This window comes from Ornithorhynchus anatinus, chromosome 19 (assembly GCF_004115215.2).
Source record: "Ornithorhynchus anatinus isolate Pmale09 chromosome 19, mOrnAna1.pri.v4, whole genome shotgun sequence".
Taxonomy (NCBI): Eukaryota; Metazoa; Chordata; class Mammalia; order Monotremata; family Ornithorhynchidae; genus Ornithorhynchus; species Ornithorhynchus anatinus.
Window position 1 is genome coordinate 32,778,247 of NC_041746.1, and position 19,782 is coordinate 32,798,028.

At 38.6% G+C, this 19,782-nt stretch overlaps 1 long non-coding RNA gene across 1 annotated transcript in view; it reads right to left on the reverse strand.

Annotated features, from left to right (window-relative positions):
- The window catches only part of LOC114805723, a 137,830-nt gene extending 119,683 nt beyond the window's left edge, over nucleotides 1–18,147 (reverse strand). The window contains exon 1 of the long non-coding RNA XR_003753751.2: nucleotides 18,029–18,147. This is a non-coding gene — a long non-coding RNA (uncharacterized LOC114805723). The remainder of the gene's footprint in view (nucleotides 1–18,028) is intronic.
- Between the last annotated feature and the right edge of the window lie 1,635 nt (nucleotides 18,148–19,782).

The following is a 19,782-nucleotide window of genomic DNA, read 5'->3' on the forward strand; positions in this document are numbered from 1 at the left end:
CAGTATGTTAAGTATCAACAGCGGGTGGTAGTCAGACCAAAAATTGCCACTCAAGGGCAATCAATAGATATTGGCTCTGATTGGTAATACAGCACAGTACTTGTGATTGGCACAGTACTTCGGTGCCTTGTGGACACTCAAAACATTCTCATTGCCTGACTGACAAACTATTGGAAAACAGGCCCAAAATACTGCAGGAGCCATCATGGCCTAGAAAGACAGGTGAATGGCCAGTAGGGTTGGGTGGTTGAGAATGGGAAATGCCTGGCCTCTCTACCTGAGTCAAGGGACCTCAAGGTCAAGGAGAGGAGGCAGATTTGGGGATTAAGGGTACTCCCATATGATGTCATCATGCTAGCCACCCAGCATAACACCCACTAGATGTTATGTAATGACATCATATGAGATAAGAGGGTTTCCCTCTTTTCCTCCTGGAATATCGTTGTTCTTCCTTCTCCTATTGGCAGTCTCCTCCATTAGACTGCATGCTTCTTAAGGTCAGGGAATTTCTTTGTTGCATTTGTGGTCCTCCCCCAAGTATTTAGTACAGTTCCTTGTACTCAGTAGATACTCAATAGACACTACTGATGGATCATTGGACACTTATGCCATCCCTTACCAGCAAGAAGGCCTGTGGGAATCCTCCTTCCACTGAAAACATGGAACTTAATTCCCCTTCAGAAACCCTGGGCACTGATTTGTGCTGGGAGACCCACTTGAGAAACCTAGATGAAGATGGTAGTTGATTCTTAAAATACCTCTTGTACCCATCTAATAGACTGTAAGATCTCAGAGGGTAAAGATCATTGTCTACCAATTCTCAATTCTGTAAGCTTGTTGCCCTCAGGGAATATGTCTGTTTATTGTTGTACCATACTATCCCAGAGGCTTAGTACTACACACAGTAAGGGCTCAGTGAATACAATTGAATGAATATTGTATTCTAATAAGCTTTTAATAAAGTGCTCTGCACACAGTAGGCATTCAAATACTACTGATTGATCATTCTGGAGAGTCAGGCCAATGTCAATGGGCCTCCAAGCATCAAACCTGGGCCCTAACCTCTTTAATGGCCCAGATATGCCAGTTGTTGACCAGAACAGCAACAGCAATCTTGGGCAGCTGGTGGAAATCCTGGCACTGATTTCCACAGTGGCCAATTCAGGGGTTGCTGCTTCAGGGTGATCTTTGAAGTTGGAGCGGCCTAGCAGGAAAAGCATTGTCTGGGTGTAGGTATTTGTTTAGCACTTACTGTGTACCAAGCAGTGTACTAAGCACTGAGTTAAATACAAGCTAATTGGTTTGGACAAAGTCCATGTCCCATATGGGGCTCACAGTATTAATCCCCATTTTACAGACGAGGGAACCGAGGCACAGAAAGGTGACTTGTCCAAGATTATACAGCAGACAAGCAGCAGACCTAGGATTAGAATCCAGATCAGTGGTATTTATTGAGCGCTTACTATGTGCAGAGCACTATTCATAGCACTCCCAGGCCCGTGTTCTATCCACTAGGCCATGCTGCTTCCTTGGATGTCACAAAACCCAAATTGTAATGCCAGCTCTGCCACCAGTCAATTGATAGTTCGGGGATAAAATATCTGCTGGATTTGTACCTCAAGCTGGCACAGGGACTCTACCTTATCTATCTTGCATCTACTCCTGTGCTCAGCACAGTGTTTGGCAGAGGTTCGTAGGCAATACTCTGTGTTTTAGATACTTTCCTGCAATTGATTCCAAATCTTGAGATATATCTAAGTATTGCCTTTCTCTTTCTAGGTAATTTCTTAGTCTATCATTTGAGTGTATAGGCTGAGTTTGGTAAATCATTCACTTATTCATTCATTCACTCAACCAGATTGTCAGGAGATAACTTCAAACAGTAAGAGTTGAAAAGTTTGTGTATTTGAAATACAGTATTCCAAATGAGACAGTTACACCTTTCAGCTTGTCAGCTGTCTGTGGCTCTTATTCTTCAAGAAAATCTGAAAAAGGATCCTTTAAATGCTGAGAGGGAGAGAACACATTAACACATTTGTTAAGAGATAATGTCAGTGGGAAAGAACATCATCACCTCCTAATGGACTCTTAGGCCTACTTAAATGCCAGTGTGTTTACCGTGCAAACCAGAGGGCCACTTCCACAAACAATACTATAATCACATCTCTTCCAAAAGGCCTTCCCCCATTAAGTCCTTTTTCCCCTGGTTATCCCTTCTGCTTAGCCTATGCACTTCATTCTGTGACCTTTGTACACTAGATATTCGCCCACCCCACCCTCACAGGATTTATGTACATATCTTTGAATTATAAATTGCATATTTATTCATATTAATGTCTGTCTCCCCCTATAGACTAAGTTCATTTTGGGCAGGGAATATGCCTGCTAGTTCTTTTGCATTGTACTCTCTCAAGTGCTTAGTACAGTGCTCTGCACATAGTAAGCACTCAATAGCCCATTATTGGGCAGGGATTGTCTCTATCTGTTGCCAAATTGTACACTCCAAGTGGTTAGTACAGTGCTCTGCAAATAGTAAGTGCTCAATAAATACAATTGAATGAAATACAATTGGTATCAATAACTTCAGGTCGCTAAATTCCAAATGACTGATACAGATTTAATTGTGTCATCTAATCTATGTTGGTTGCTAGAGGAGCAGTAACTCCTATTACTACTATCCTAACCACCTGGGCTCAGAAACCAACAGAGCTGGGAAGGGAGATAGCTGAGATGCAAACTTAGGAGATGGGGGCAGAAGAAAAGTGGTTCTTAAAGTGTGAGCCCTATTTGGGACAGGCACTGTGACTGACCTAATTATCTTGTACCTAACCTAGTAATTAGTAGATAGTTAATCACTTCATAAATACCATTAGTTTCATCATCACATAATCAATCATATTTACTGAGTGTTTAATGTGTGCAGTACACTGTACTAAGTGGTTGGAAGAGTACATTATAACAATACGAAAGAATTGGTAAACACGTTCTCTACTCACAACAAAGAGTGGATTGCTGTAATCCTAACCACTGGGACATCCTGCAGTTCACTATTGAGGTGTCAGGGGGATCAAACAGAGCAGATGGAAAAAGTGAAGTTTTTTGACTGAAGAGCTATCTAAAAATGTTTACTTTGTATGTTTTGCTTTGTTGTGTTTTTTTTAAATGTATTTAAGTGCTTTCCATGTGCCAGACACTGTACTAAATGCTGGGGGTGAATATAAACTAATCAGATTGGACAGAGTCCATGTCCCACACAGAGCTCACAGTGTTAAATCCTACTTTATAGATGAGGTAACAGGCACAGAGAAGTTAAGTGACTTGTGAAGGTCACAAAGGAAACAAGTGGCAGATCTGGATTAGAACCCAGGACCGTGCTCTATCAGCTAGGTGACACTGCTTCTCTAAAATGTTCTGTGGACTAAAAAATAAAATAAAATAAAAAAAAAACACTGGCTAATGGCAGGGAAGACCACAGTGGTTCCCAGGGTAGCCACCTGCCTGGTCACTGTGCAATGATAGAGTGTCGGGACTGTGTCGGCACTGTGTTTTTGTCACAGTCCGTGGGTCAGGCACAGAAAAAATTGCCACCCACTGTACTCTAGGCCCCAGTGGGAGTCCAACTGGCAGGAATGAGATAAAGCCAAAAAGTGATGCTGTGCAAACTACAAGCACTTTTACCAATTCCCCTGTGCAGATTTTCCATCTGGACGTCTTATTTGACTGAAGGTCATCTGTCATTTAAGATAGGTGACTATTATATATAGGTGACATATTGTGATAAACATAACAGATCTTAACAGAATCAAAGCAAGATCCTATGGGATATTTTCATTGTCACTTTGTCAAATTGTGAATCCCGATGGCTACAGTTAATTTTCAGTATTGAACATTACATCATAACTTCCAACTGATTCTTTTATTGCTACGCATGATTCAACCACACATGCAGGAGTCTACCATCTGAAGCACTAACTTTGACAATCAAGGACTAATATATAATTTATATGTATCAAAAATACATTCATGAAATATTTTGCAGTAATGGACACTTTCCCTAGTTTCATCTTTTGAAAATATCACATCCTCAGCATAAACAGTTACTATTTTTAAACATAAGGAATATAATTTTGCAGATCAGTGTTGTTATCTTGAGCTTTTCCTGACAAGCTATTCATCTTTGAGATATTTGCTCCAATGTAGAGATGTACTGTCAATGAGGAATCTACGCATTTGATTCAAAACTCACTCAGAGAGAAATGAAACGTGGCTACAGACATTTATCATTTTTCACATTCTCATGGTATGAGTAAACAAAGTAAATCTAGGTTTGATGTTGGGTCAACTAAATTAAAAACTCCTAAACAATGTAAACTTGAAAGCCTCATCCATCAAAGCGGATTAGTAGTAAATGTGTTTGCATAATCATTATGATATTCATTCCTGTCAAAATCCTGACACTGTAGCACTTTTTAGAATTTTTATTCCATGCCAGTGAATTTAAGCATTTACATCACAAGGTAAAAAGGATATACAAGTAGACATCCTCAACACATGTAGTTTAACATTGGATTTCTGAGGTTAAGTACCACCATATCCTGGTTAGGGCTTTAAATTAGTTCCATGAAAACCCAGTGTTAAACAAAAATGTCCTAATCCAATTATAGGAAATAAGTAAAATATATAATAGATTTCCCTAATCCAAAACAATTGACCAAAAACAATATAAACACATTAAGTGGATAAAGTACTCATGAAATATAGTGAAACTGCCAAACAGCAGTATAAATGCATGCCTCTAAAAAGATTTGAATTCTGAGGGCTCACGCATAAAAGTATATAATTATTGGTAATCTTTCACACACTATTTAGTAAAAAGGTACCTTGTGCTAACACATTAGGGATTTGTTACCTATGCTTAATTAATCTGCCATTATCCTTACTAAATGAAGATGGGCTTTTATCACTGATCAAGCCAGGCAAAACACCTCTCAGGGAGGCCAAGGGGTGTGTTTAAGCCAAGGTAAATTTTGCAATGTTATCTTGCTATGAGAGCACTCTAAAGGTAATGCAGACATATAAGTCAGTAACTCTGTTATTAAGAGACACTAGAAGAGCAGCAGTTTAGTCAAATGGAAAGAACACAGGAGTCTGGGAGTCGGGAGACCTGGGTTCTAATCACAGTTCTGCCTCTTGCCTGCTGTGTGACTTTAGGCAAATCACTTTACTTCTCTGTATCTCAGTTTCCTCATCTGCAAAACAGGGACTAAGTGCCTGTTCTCCTTCCCCCTTAGACTGTGAGCTCCATTTGGGACAGGCACTGTATCTACTGACTCCTCACTATTGGCTTCAAAGCTTTCCATCACCTTGCCCCTTCTCTCTTTCTATATCCCAGCCCACACACTCCACTATAGTGCTATCCTTTTCACTGTACCTTGATCTTGCCTGTCCCGCCGTTCACCCCTGGCCCATGTCCTACCTCTGACCTGGAATGCCCTCCCTCCTCAAATCTGCCAGTCACTCTTCCCCTGCTTCAAAGCCCTACTGATGGCTCACTTCCTCCTAGAGGCATTCCCAGACTAAGCTCCCCTTTTCCTCAGCTCCCCGTCTCTTCCACGTCACCGACTCTCTCCCTTAGCTCTTCCCCTATCTCCCTGCCCCATAGCACTTTTATAGAATTATATATATATATATAAAAAAAATTCTATTTATATTGATGCTGTTCACTTGTTTCAATGTCTGTCTCCCCCCTTCTAGACTGTAAACCCATTGTGAGCAGGGATTGTCTCTATTGCGAAATAGTACTTTCCAAGCACTTAGTATAGTGCTGGGCACACAGTAAGCACTCAAATATGATTGAATGAATGATTTGCCTTTACAATTGGATCTGTACACTTTAAGCACTTGACATCCATCCCACTTTCAGCCCCAAAGCACTTACTTACATAACTGTAATTTATTTTAATCCCTCTCGCCCCGTCAAGATTAAGTTCCTCAAAGGCAGGGAACGTGTTTACCAACCTTGTTATATTATACTGTCCCAAGTGCATAGTAAGCTCTCGGCACATACTCAGTAAATACCACTGATTTAGTGTTTATACCCCAACACCTAGCACAATGCTTGGCACACAGGAAGTACTTAAATACCCTCCTTATGAGCTTATCATGTGCTGCAAAACCACAGGTTCACCACAAAGTGAAAGAGTGCTTTAAAAAATGCTAGTATTAAAATACAATAAGATGAGTGCAAAAGAGTGGTAAATGAAGCATTAGAGAAAGGGATCCCTGTGTAAAATAAGTGTCTCTCTCTATCTTCTACAGTTCTTGAATGGCTCTATACCATGAGGATATACACACGGTATATTTAAAAGACTTGTTTCAGTGGTTGTCCAGAATTTTATTCTCGGGATACTTGAGGTTTCATGCACTTTGTTTTGATTTACTCTGCAACTCAGCATGAAATCCACTTCATGGAGCTTCAAAATATTGAGTCTTCAAACAAAGGGCAGAAGGACCACAGTGCAGTGTTACTGTGAGCTGTTTGGCAAACAGACTGAAAAGTTTACCAGTTGGGATGATCTGTGAGAAAAATTAAGGGTGTATAATTTCTTAAAAACTATCCCATTAAAATGAAAAGTAGCAGCAGTACTATTCTGAGCATCTGCTAATGCTTCTGGACAGGTTATTTTAGTAGGATATAATATGATTCACTAAAGTGATCTGCAACAAAAATATGAAAATTTTTAAAAGACTTTAAAATAAGAGTATTAGAAGTATCAGCAGCCAAGAAGCAGCATGGCTCAGTGGAAAGAGCCTGGTCTTGGGAGTCAGAAGTCATGGGTTCTAATCCCCACTCCACCACTCCCCAGCTGTGTGACTTTGGGCAAGTCACTTAACTTCTGTGCCTCAGTTCCCTCATCTATAAAATGGGGATTAAAACTGTGAGCCTCATGTGGGACAACCTGATCACCTTGTATCACCCCAGCGCTTAGAACAGTGCTTTGCACATAGTAGGCGCTTAACAAATACCACCATTATTATTATTAAGAATGCTTTCCACCAGTTTGGTGTGAGATCAAATTTCACCATAATAATATCTCAGTTGATACCTCAAAATGCTCTATTTTCCCTCTGAATTCCTTAAGGTGAATGAAAATCAGAAGGTATTCTATTTTGAAAAGATGGTATGGGAAGGATGTGACAAGAAAACTAAGATCCTTCCTTCATTCTCAACCATGTATTAGCACAATACTTTATTTTTGTTTGTTTCTTTTTAAATGGCATGCCAGGCACTTACAAAGTTTTTGGGAAGACACAAGCTAATCAGGTTGGACACAGTCCAGGTCCTACATGTGGCTCACAGCTTTAATCCTCATTTGCAGATCAGGTTACAGATACAGAGAAATTACACAACTTGCCCAAAGTCAAACAGAGAAGTGGCAGAGCTGGGATTAGAACCCAGGTCCCCTACTCTATTCACTACACCACACTGATTCTCCCTGTGACTGGAATACCCTCCCTCTCCAAATCTACCAGGCCACAGCTCTATTTTCAAAGCTTTCTTGAAATCAGTCCTCCTTCAGGCATAACAGCAGAAACCATGTACTGACCAAGGTGAGACTTTTCAGGAAAAGATTAAACACAAATGATTATGGGTACCAGACAAATGGAAATATTCGGCCAACAAGAAACAAGTATATGGGCCAAGAAACAACTGAACACAGGACACTGATTGGCAAAGATTTCAAAGAATCAATTGTGAAAAGAAACACTATTTTAGTCGGGCCAATAAGGTATACTTCAGGTTAATAGGACCAAGTGCAGAATGGGAAGAGGCCAGCAGTAATAGAGAAAATTCATTGCAGTGAGGAGTGATTACTGAATGGCTCTGTAATGCAAGTTGGATAAATTCCATCATTGGGTCCATTTAAGAAGATGGACAGTACAGAGTCCTGCTCATTATGTAGTAAGACACAGCCTGAATGGACAGGGAGGTTTGATTTAGTTGTGACTTGATTTCAATTCAGATTTATTCTGTCTGGGATTACATTTTAAAGGGAGAGAGTACTTAGATATATGGGTCTTGAAGGGCTAAATCCAACATTTGCAATCCAGGAGGGAGGGGCCAACCAAACCAGCTGATAAACATCTTCTGCTATCAGAAAACCAGATTTTATTTGTACCTGGCAGTGCAGAGTGATCCATGAATTTGAAAGCAATATCAAAGCATCACCCCACAGAAAGAGTGATCTCAATAATCTCTGGAGATGATGCAATCTAATGTAAAAAGTATGGGCCTAAGAGAAAAATACCACAGTTACTATTATTTTTATTACTGCTTCTGTTTTTTCCCCAGATTTGTACTTCAAGACCCTGCACACAAGAGGGGATCTATAAATTCTGTTGATGTGTCTATTATTCCATAATGCTTTGGAATCCGTGATTTCCTTAGGTTCTCCCAGCAGCCCTTTTACGGAGAAGCATGTATGATTGTCCCCATTTTACAGATGAGGAAAATGAGGCCCATAGGGTTTAAGTCATTGCAAGATAAGGCCAGCTGGTGGCAGAGATGAGACTCTACAGACTGGCTCTGTCTCAGGTACCACTATGCCTTTAAAACACTTTTTTATGGTATTTGTTAAGCACCTATGTGCCAGGCACCGTACTAAATACTGATTGGGTTGGACACAGTCCCTGGCCTATATGAGGCTCAATGTCTTAATCCCTATTTTACAGATGAGGTAACTGAGGCACGGGGCAATTGAGTGATTTGTCCAAGATTACACAACAAATAAGTAGCGGAGTCGAGATTAGAACCATTGACTCATGTGTTCTATTCCCAGCTCTGCCACTTGTCTGCTGTATGACAACTTCTCTGTGCCTCAGTTACCTCATCTGTAAAAATGGGGGCTAAGTGTGAGCCCCACATGGGACAACCTGATTACCTTGTATCTACCCCAGTGCTTAGTACAGTGCTTGGCACATAGGCACTTAACAAAATACCATAATATTATTATTATTATGTGGTCCTTGTTCTCAAGAACCTGAAAGTCTGTTACCAACCCAGACTTTCTTCTAGAAAAGACCAGGAAAATGCACTTTGATTGGCTCAATCTTTTCTTTATTTGGCATTATGATCTTATCTTCAATCACCTCAGTCGGTTAGATGATTTCAACACATTTTATCAATCATATGTATCGAGCTCTTACTGAGAGCAGAGCACTGTACTACATGCTTGGGAGAGTATAACAGAGTTCATAGACAGGATCTTGCCCACAAGGAGCTTACAGTTTAGAGGGGGAGACAGATATTAAAATAAATAGATCTGAACATAATAATAATAATGGTATGTGTTAAGTGCTTACTGTTCCAAGCACTGTTCTAAGCACTGGGGTAGATACAAGGTAATCATGTTGTCCCATGTGGGAATCACAGTCTTAATCCCCATTTTACAGATGAGGGAACAGGTCTAGAGAAATGGAGTGACTTTCCCAAAGTCACACAGCAGACAAGTGCCATGGGCTGAAGGAGGGGTCAAGTGCAAGGGCAATGCAGAAGGGAATGGAAGAGGAAATGAGAGCATAGTCTTTTATCATTTATTTTCAACATCCTGGATTCTGTTTCTTACTACCCAGTAAAATATAACTATTTATCTTGGAATTAATTTGGGAAGGAAGAGAAAAGTGTAAGCCAGTCATCATGAATGCTAAACATAGTAGTCTGTAAGGTAAGATAAATTATTGCATGCAGTCCCACAACCAGGCATTCCACATTGATATTGATGTCTTTTAATATCCTCTCACATGCATACAAGTGCTAATTCATGCAACTTTTCTGCTTTCAACACCACTACCACTGCATCAACATGTCACCTAAATAACTGTAATTAAGCATTCTCTCTACTTGCTGATTACAGTATGCTGATGAACGTTCCCACTGGATTTAACAGCCTCTTTCATAACAACTACAATAATCATCTCATATTATAATGTCTGTGCTTCTGAAGACTTCTTAAATAATCTAAAATTTAAATGGTACTGACTGTTGATTATTGCAATCTAAAGTTCAACAGGAGCTTAATCAAAAAGGTTCAAGTATCCTATCACTGACATCTATTAAGCAATATGGTAATATACATCTTGGGAAATAAATACTTTAGCTGCTTGGTTGAACTACATCTTTTTTCTTTTAAGAACAACAACGAGAAGTCAAAGTCCTTTTTCCTCTGCATTCCATTTTTGGAGCCACATTTCAAGACATCATTCTACTAAAAATGAAGAGTTTTCATTGAGAGGGAGTTGGTGAAACAGTTAAAATCAGAGTTATTAGGCTCTGGGTGGGGAAAATGCATTGAAATTCCATATAATCTGTGGCAGACTCCTCAGAAAAGCTATATGTGCATTTCAGAAAAAGTAAATTCCCTGTGGGCAGGAAGAATGTCTTCTGTTGTACTTTCCCAAACAGTACAGTGCATTGCATTCAAATAAGTCCTCAAGAACCATCACTACTACTCTTATAACTCTATGAGACCAAAGTAAAGTAGGCAACAGTTTGGTTTTACTACCAACAGAAAATAGTAATAATCACCACAGCTGGAAAAATCCTATCTCAGTATTTAAATTAATTCTTCTCTTATGTGTTAACTCTATGGGTAATCATGTGACACAGCAAGGAGGGTGGAATTTAATATGACCAGAGTTCTAACAAGATCTTCAACTGGGTTTCCCACTTGCCATTTCTCTTTTGAGAACAAAATACTGTTCCCTACAGATTCACTCAATCAGTAATACTGAGTGTCAATGGATTTTGAAGCACTATACTAACTGCTTAGCAGAGTACAAGAGCAAAACATACACTCTTTGCTATCCATGAGTTCACAATTTACAGGGAGACACAGAGAAAAACTAAATTTTACAAATAAATATTTCCCATTGGTACAGAAAATTTAAACAGGAAACAAAAATAATCAAAAAAGATCAGGATTAAATTTGAAACCTGTTGTTCAAGAAAGCCTAAATTTCAGGCTAGTATCAAAAAAGCTCTGAAAAATGAGTTGTGGTTCACTTGAAGCTTTAGAAGGCTTTTTCATTAGCCTTTTTATTCCAGGAAAACAGAAGCCATTCAGCTGCCTTCAAATCATCTTTGCTCAGAAATCCACTTCTCCCCATTAAAAGAATTATTGACACTATTTTTGATAACAAGTGGTTTTGCAGGAAACATTCTGGTTCAGAGCTACAAATATTCCTTTGATTTTACATTTATGTGTGTCTATCTGGGGTTATTCTCTTCTGCTATCTAGAGGTAAAGACATTTAGGGGCAGAACAAGAGAAAGCATCATTAGTGTCTCCTTTGCACAGAACTTGTGATAGAGCACTGGCCCTAGAGTCAGAACACTGTACTAGACTGTACTACCTGGGGATGTTCACATCCACCTTGGTTAGGTTAGCATCACCTTTGAAAAGGAAGACAGCTATGTTTAGATTTATACACCCACTCACAAATAGTTCAATGGGCAAATTAGTAAACAACTCTAGGAAGGTTTGAATGATAGCTCTGAAAAAATTATGCATCAGTGGATTAAGTTTGCTGAGTATCAAACGTTCATCTCCTCCTCGACTATTATTACTGAAAGGTCCTTCGAAAGATGTTGTTGACCTTTCAGTTCTAGGCAGCATTTAAGTTCTTCATCTGTAGCATGTACATACGAATGGTTGGGGGAAAAAATATAGTTCATTTCTGCCCTTTAACTTCCCATAATACACCAGAAAACAGTAGGGGCAGAAGAAATCAATCGAAACTTATCCCTTGTCGAATATCTGCAAACATTGTGTCACAAAGCCAATGTGAAGAAATGGAGAATGGATTTTCTGCTGACATTTGTAAAGTGTTTATGTCAAAGTATTTTTCTCAAATAGCAAAGGTTACAGTTTAACAAATTAAAGCACATGTTTCTTTTCAACTGACATGTTAGTCATTTGGGTTAATTTAAATGGCTTGTGTTTCGCCTAATAAATTCTTAACCTAACGTGATGCCATCAGACCCTCTCTTCACATCATTCAGGCCCAAGAAATGTATTTTTCATCAAAAATGCACTGAATGAAGATCCTATTTTTGAGGCTATGGTGTTACTGAATGAAATTAGAAACATAATAAGATCCTTAAATTTGATTGCAGGAGAGAGAGAGAAAGAGAGAGAGAGAGAGAGAGAGAACAAGCATATGTGCCAATATTTAGAAGTATTTGATCTCAGTGCATTTCAGGAATATTTTAAAAATGAGCTGTTCCATGCTAAATGTTTGAAATAGGATATCAAGATGCTTTTATATCAAAGCTATGTATTGAGATTGAAAATATTTTTTATTATTATTAATAATAATGGCATTTAAGTATTTACAATGTGCAAAGCACAGTTCTAAGCACTTGGGAGGATACAAGGTGATCAGGTTGTCCCACATAGGGCTCACAGTCTTAATCCCCATTTTACAGATGGGGTAACTGAGGCACAGAGAAGTTAAGTGACTTGCCCAAAGTCACACAGCTGACAAGTGGTGAGCAGGGATTTGAACCCAAGACCTCTGACTTCCAAGCTTGGGCTCTTTCCACTGAGCAAATACTGCTAAATTGAGGCCATGGCCCCTTGCTTTAATTACATTCTTTTGTACTCTAATCCTGCCCAGTGGAAAGAGCACAGGTCTGGGCTTCAAGACTCAGGTTCTATTCTGGTTTCACTACTTGTCTGCTGTGACCATGATTATGATGTCATTTAATGTTTCTGTATCTCAGTTTCCTCATCTGTGAAATGGGGATAAAATTCCTGAGCTTCCTCTCTGAGCCTTCCATCGGCCTGGGATGGTGTCCAATCTGATTTTATTGTATATATCCCAGGCTTAGTACAATGCTTTGGGTCATTGAAAGTACTTACAAATACTACAATTACCATTATTACAAGTTCTGAGAGTTTAGTTAGGACTGAAAGGACCCAAAATAGAAACTTTCTGCCTGTTAGTTCTTGGAAGTGCAACCCTCTGTGCAGTCACTGCCTTAAAATCCCCTAAATTTGATTTCTAATGGTATTTTTTTTTACATCAAAGGGATATTAACATGAATGCAAAATATTTACTTGGTCCACACAATCTTATGAACTGAGGTCAACCAGGACTTTCAACACAGTGGAATTTCTTAAAATGCCTTTTTTAGGGCAACTTAGTCTAATCACCTATTTGATTTTAGCATATATCTGCAGTTTTCTAAAACTTCTAAGTTTATTTTCAGCACAATATGTAAAAATTGACTTTGTTCATTACTTGCTAATTATAAGTAACTCACATCACCAACTAAAAGTTGTGAAATCATTTAGACAATAGAGACCACACAAGGAAACCAGTCAGGCAAAAAGGACAACATAGTAAAGGACAGCAAAGGCGTCTTGTGGAAAACAATCTATGGCAACATAGAGATTCTCTGAAGCAATAATAATAATAATAGCTGAATTTGTTAAATGCCTACTACTTGCCAAGGACTGGGGTAAATATAAGAAAATCAGGTCCCCCTTGGGGCTCACAGTCTAAAAAGGAGGGAGAACAGGTGCCTAAACCTCATAAATTATCAGGAAATTGAGGCACAGAGAAATTAAGTGACTTGGCCAAAGTCACACATTAAGTACCTAAGAGAGGCAAGATTAGAAGAGCATGTGCCTGGGAGTTCATTTCGGAACGGCCACCTTCAAATTGCAACTATCTCCAAACTGGTTTGGTGGTATTTGGTTCTATATTTGTCTTACCTACATTTCTATGATTTTATAAAAAATTCAATTTTGTGACATCTGAACCTCCACTGTTCCAGATTCGAGAATTCTAAAGCATTGACTTTCATCTGGCAGAAGCTGCCCCACACCTAGTGTGTGTGTTGGTGGGTGGGTTTCAACTTTATTATCATTCCTCAACTCTACCCACAACTTCACCCAATAATGAAAGTTTATGATGATTTTATGGCAGAACTATGTCTTTTTGTTCACTTTGCTTTGCTACACTTGATGCTGTCCAATAAAAAGCATTATTCTTCTACATAAGACCTAAATATTTTGAGTTTGGTCTGAAGCCCATGAAAATTGCCAAAAATAAAGACTAAATTTCAGCATTTGCAAGTAAATGACTCCATATAATGAAAAGATGTGGGTTTAATTTGCATTAACTATAAAAAGGGACTGGGCATAAGCCAGCTTTCAGATTTATTAACATTCAGAAATGCTGTCACAGCTCATGTGTACATGGGACATTAGTCATGCATTTTGTTAATCTAACATAATATGGAACATAATTTATCAGGACATCAAAATAATAGCTTTTACTCCATTTCCTCATTGCAATAAGGATATGCACAATAGATTCTACAGCTATACATGCACTCTATTAGAACTAATTGAAAATAGATGATACAATTAACCTGCTTCTTAGTAGAAAGCATTAACACTTAATGTAAAAATCTAATCACAATAAAAGAGGTTACCATTGAAAGGAAATGTGGTGTATAATTCAAAATCATCTGGTTTCCTCACACAAAGCAAATGGAAAAATAAAGTTGCCCCCAAAAATACCAAAACAGAAGTCGAGCTATTTTCTGTTTGCTTCTCTGTATGCCCCCTAAAGAGTGGGATACCCTAGACTTTTCTAGATATAATGTAAACTGACTCTTGGGACTTGGGTGTGGTTTACCAGAAAAGTATAGTCATTCTTGATGGGAAAGACTTCAAGACAATCTATTGACCACATAATAATTAGACTTTTACAAAAACAGAAGTCTGAACTATGGTGTGAAAATCCATAACAAAAGCAGGGCAGCCTTCAACTCTATTTTCCCCTAATGAAGTCTATTAACTGCAGTGTACCTGCTTATGATTTTTAATTGTCAGCAGTCAAAAATGTGTGAAACTGTAATTATCTTCTTTTCTCTTTAAACTTAATAGCCATTTAGTCTCTGCTTAAAGCACTCACTTTGTTTCTTACCGTTTCTAGTTTTTTAGCCTCATCTGGTTCCCAGTGAACTCAAAATCATGATTTTTTTGTGGGTTTTTTTTTATTTTTTTACAGGTTTGTGCTTTTATAAAAATGTGTATATATATATATATATATACACACACACACACACACACACATATATATATATATAGTTCAGATATTCCAATACCTGAATTGAAAATGTCAAAATGTCAATTTCCTAAAAACTTTCAGCCATTGTTCAATACTGGGGTAAGCAAAAAAAAAATAAAATAAAATACATTTGGTGGGGCAGAAACAGTCAGGGTTTAAAAATCTAGGACAAAATATATGAATCATCTGATGAAAAGTCTAATGGAGAGACTACAAACCAAGTCATTAGTGGTATCAGTTGACAGGTATCTGGCATTTCTCAGGTTCAATCTCATAGCACCCAGGAGAGCCCTTTTTCTCAAATTCCAGATGGGGGCTTGGACAAACAAGGAAGTAACTGTCCCAGTTGAGAGTGGTGTTCAGGATATGTTAAACATATACCTTGTGATGGTTCATATTTTATTCCAGGACTGTATCCCAACTCCAACTGAAGTTTTCAACCCAAATGAACTCATTCATTCAGTCGTATGTACTGAGAGCTTACTGTGTGCAGAGCACTGTACTAAGGGCTTATGAAGATATTCATTAAGCATTTACTATCTGTCAAGCACTATTCTAAGCGCTGGGGAGATACAGGGTAATCTGGTTGTCCCATGTGGGGCTCACAGTCTTAATCCCCATTTTACAGGTGAGGTCACTGAGGCACAGAGAAGTTAAGTGACCTTCCCAAGGTCACAGAGCAGACAAGTCATAGAACCGGAATTAGAACCCACAACCTCTGACTCCCAAGCCTGGGCTCTTGCCATTAAGCCATGCTGCTTCTCTACACAACTCAAATCTGAGTTGGCAAATGCACATAGTGAATACTATTTCTTCTATTTACACTCTTCCTCTAAAAGTATGAGGAAAACAGTGGATTTTGTGCTTTTCAAAAATCCCTGCATCGAGGTCCCAAACCACATGATTGCAAGAGCAATGTGGTGTTCTGGAAAATTTGCCAAAAGAAACAACAACATGGAAAAACTGGGGGAAAAAATTTTCAGTATAGCATGAATTTAATTCTCATACAAATAAGTAAAAGGACAGAGAAAAGGGGAAACCAAGTTCTTTTTGTTTATGGTATTTGTTAAGCACTTAATATGTGCCCGAGAGTCTTCATTTCCACTGTATAGATAACAGGCACAGAGAAGTGAAGTGACTTGCCCAAGTCACACAGCAGAGAAGTGGCAGAACTGGGATGACTCCCAGGGCCATGCTCTAGCCATTAAGTCATGCTGCTCCTCTAGATCCTTAAGGCTTAATGGGTCAATCATATTTAGTGTTTAATGTATGCAGCGTACAGTACTAAGCACTTGGAGGAATACAATATAACAGAGTTGGTAGACAGTAACCACCACAACAAGCTGGCAGTCTTGGACTCAGTTATCATACAAGTTCCAGTAAGCACTTTGTGCCTCAATTATCTCATCTGTAAAATGGGGATTAAGACTGTGAGCCTCACACTGGACAGGGACTGTGTCTGACCCAATTTGCTTGCATCCGTCCCAGTGTTTGGTACATAGAAGCACTTAATACCACAATTATTATTATAACATAAGCATCAATTAACATATAAGGGTTTTTTGCAGATGCATGTGTGCTATGAATTTACCATTTTCTGAGCAGAGTAATAGTACAGTGCTCTGCACACAGTAAGTGCTCATGTGCTCATTAAATTCAACTAAATGAATAGTCCTCTGAGTTGCCCTTTTGCCCCTAATAATGTCTTAATATTTTCTCAACTAAACTCTGCCAGTAGGATTAAGAAAAACTTGTGTGGAGAATGGTTTCATAACCTACTTCCTATCAAAGCAATGCTGCAGGATTGCCTGGTTCCTCTTATGGAGTACAGCTGATCTCCATTCTATGACTAATGGACTTCACATTCTTGAAGACAGGCACTGGGGGCTCTATTTAGGATTTCTCTCCTCTAGGAAAAACAATTTCAACTCATTAGGCTTCCAACAGACAGCTCTTTCTTCTAATATTTGGGCATGGATATCTGTTACATTGTTATATTGTATTCTCACAAGCCCTTAATACAGTGCTCTGCACACAGTAAGTGCTCAAATACAATTGACATTTTAGATGTGCTTAGAAAGCTCTTTATTTGAATTATTTTGTGATTTTTTTTGGCATACTGTTCTTGATGTCTTTCCAAAATCTAAAATTCATAAACTTGAATTATAACTCACTTGGTTGCTCTTTTATATTTAATCCATTATAATTCTGTCTGAAAAGTATTATCATTTTGGTCATACTCACAGTTGTAGAGTGGCCTGTTCAGAATGGCTAATTAATGTAAAACAGAAGGTTATACATTTTTCTCCTTTTGATGTTATCTCCAAGTCAGCCTTGTTAGCCCCAACAAAATCTTATGATTTATACCATTTTTTTCACCATGTTTTGCCAGGGTTCTTAAAATATTCCAGAGAGTCACTAATAAGTCTCACATCATGTGGGCAAGTAGGATTTTATGGTGAATGTAGTTTTGCAAAGATGCCAAAAAAATTATTTTAATTTGGATACTCTAATCTACAAAACTCTCCCCAGCCCTACTCAGGTTTTAGAAAGAGGCTACCACTCAAGATACAAGAAATGGGATTAAAGGGTGTGTAGTTTTTTTTTAATAAAAAAACAAAACTACCTTTAACTCATAGCCTCAGATATCTTCTTTCCAGCTCTAGAACTTCTAGGTCTGTATTAGCTTTAAGGGTAGGTTTAATTTCTTACTTTCCACTGAGACCTTCTGAAGTCCAAAACCCCAAAGAAGTCACTTGCCTAGCTCAAAGTCTCACAAGTAAAACTAGGAACAAGTTTCTGAGTTCTTGGCACTAACCCCAAAGACAACTGAAAAGAAAACTCTGACTTCTGTTAAAACTCAAGTAAGCAGTTACACATACCTGAATGTAGTTCCACCTCATTTTTCTAGGACACAAATCCTGAACTTGTGATCATTTAACCCTCTTCATCCTCTCTTTGCCTTTTCAACATCTACACTTCAGCTCTTTCCATATTCCAACTCCTTCCCCCAACCCTTCCTCAGCTTCCTTTAGTAGCAATCAAACAGCTATTTCTTAGGGGCTTGCACCTGGGGAGTGTTGCAGGTTTTACTCAGCTGTTTTACATTCAACTACTAATGACTCAGAGAGCATTTTTGTCTTTTATGCTGATGAGTCATCTCCAACCCATAGAGATACCACGGATACATCTCTCCCAGAACACCCCCCTTCCATTTGCAATCGAGCTGGTAGTGTTTCCATAGAGTTTTCTTAGTAAAAATACGGAGGTGGTTTATAATTGCCTCTTTCCACACAGTAAACTTGAGTCTCCTCTCTTGACTGTCTCCCATGCAACTGTTGCCCAGTACAGGTGAGTTTTTATTTGTAGCTGACTGCCTTCCACAGCTAGTCACTGCCCAAGCCAGGAAGAGAGTAGATATGCCAGTGCTTGACTCTTCCTGACACTGAGAGGAGCCTGAGAGGGTAAGAGCAAGTTTAAGAACCTTTTTAACCAAGGGATTTGAAATCAAGGGAAATGCCTAGAGTTCTCTGAAGTTTTATTTATATTAATTTCAGTCTCTAGGATGTAAACTCCTTGTGGTCAGGAATGTGTTTATCAACTCTGTTGTAGTATGCAGTGTTTGGCAAACAATAAGTGCTCAAATACTGTTGATTGACTTTTGGTATCTAGAGCTAGACTTAATTTGGATACAGGGAAGCAGTGTGACCTAGTGGAAAGAGCATGTGTGTGGGAGATGAAGGACCTTAAGTTCTAATTCTGACTCTGTAACTTCTCTTCTAAATGACATTTTGCAAGTTGCTTACCTGTTTGTGAGGGCAAATATTGTGTCCCTGCCCTTCTATCCTGCTGTTTCTTCCCCCTCCCCAACGCCACTAAAAATGAACATTTTAACTTAGTGGAATAGCTATCCAGATGTCCACTTGTCAGGGAAGAGGTTTTATGTGTTGAGCTCTGGAAAAAACTGAATTTGTCAATCACCATGGCCTAGTGGCGAGAGCACAAGCTTTGGAATCAACTGTGGGTTCTAATCCTGCTCTGCTACTTGTCTGTGTGACCTTGGGAAATCACTTCACTTCTCTGTGCCTGTTACCTCATCTGTAAAATGGGGATTAAAACTGTGAGACTCATGTGGGACAGGGACTATGTCCAACTGATTACCTTGAATCTACCCCAGCACTTAGAACAGTGCTTGGCACAGAAGTCTATGCATTTCAATCTGTGACCTTTGTAAATTTGATTTTCATCCCAATCTCATAGCCCTTATGGTCATATCTTTAAATTATATATTATAAATTACTTATATTAATGTTTGTCTCTCCACTAGAAAGCTAGAGCGACAAACATTAATATAAGTAATTTATAATATATAATTTAAAGTTAACTCCTTTTTTTGGAGAGCATATGTAGTAAACAAAGGGTTGAGTTTCCATTCCTACAAGAAGACAGCCATTTTGGGGATGTATTCATTATTTGATTAAAATTCAGGGTGTCCGCGCATATTGAGACTACACTGGAATTGACTGAATTCTAAAAGGATAAGTGGATTTTGTATCATGAAGGTTCAGACAGCCATATCCTGATATTCACTGCTTTTCTGCATGTGTTCGATAGGACTTCTTTGAATGTTGATGAA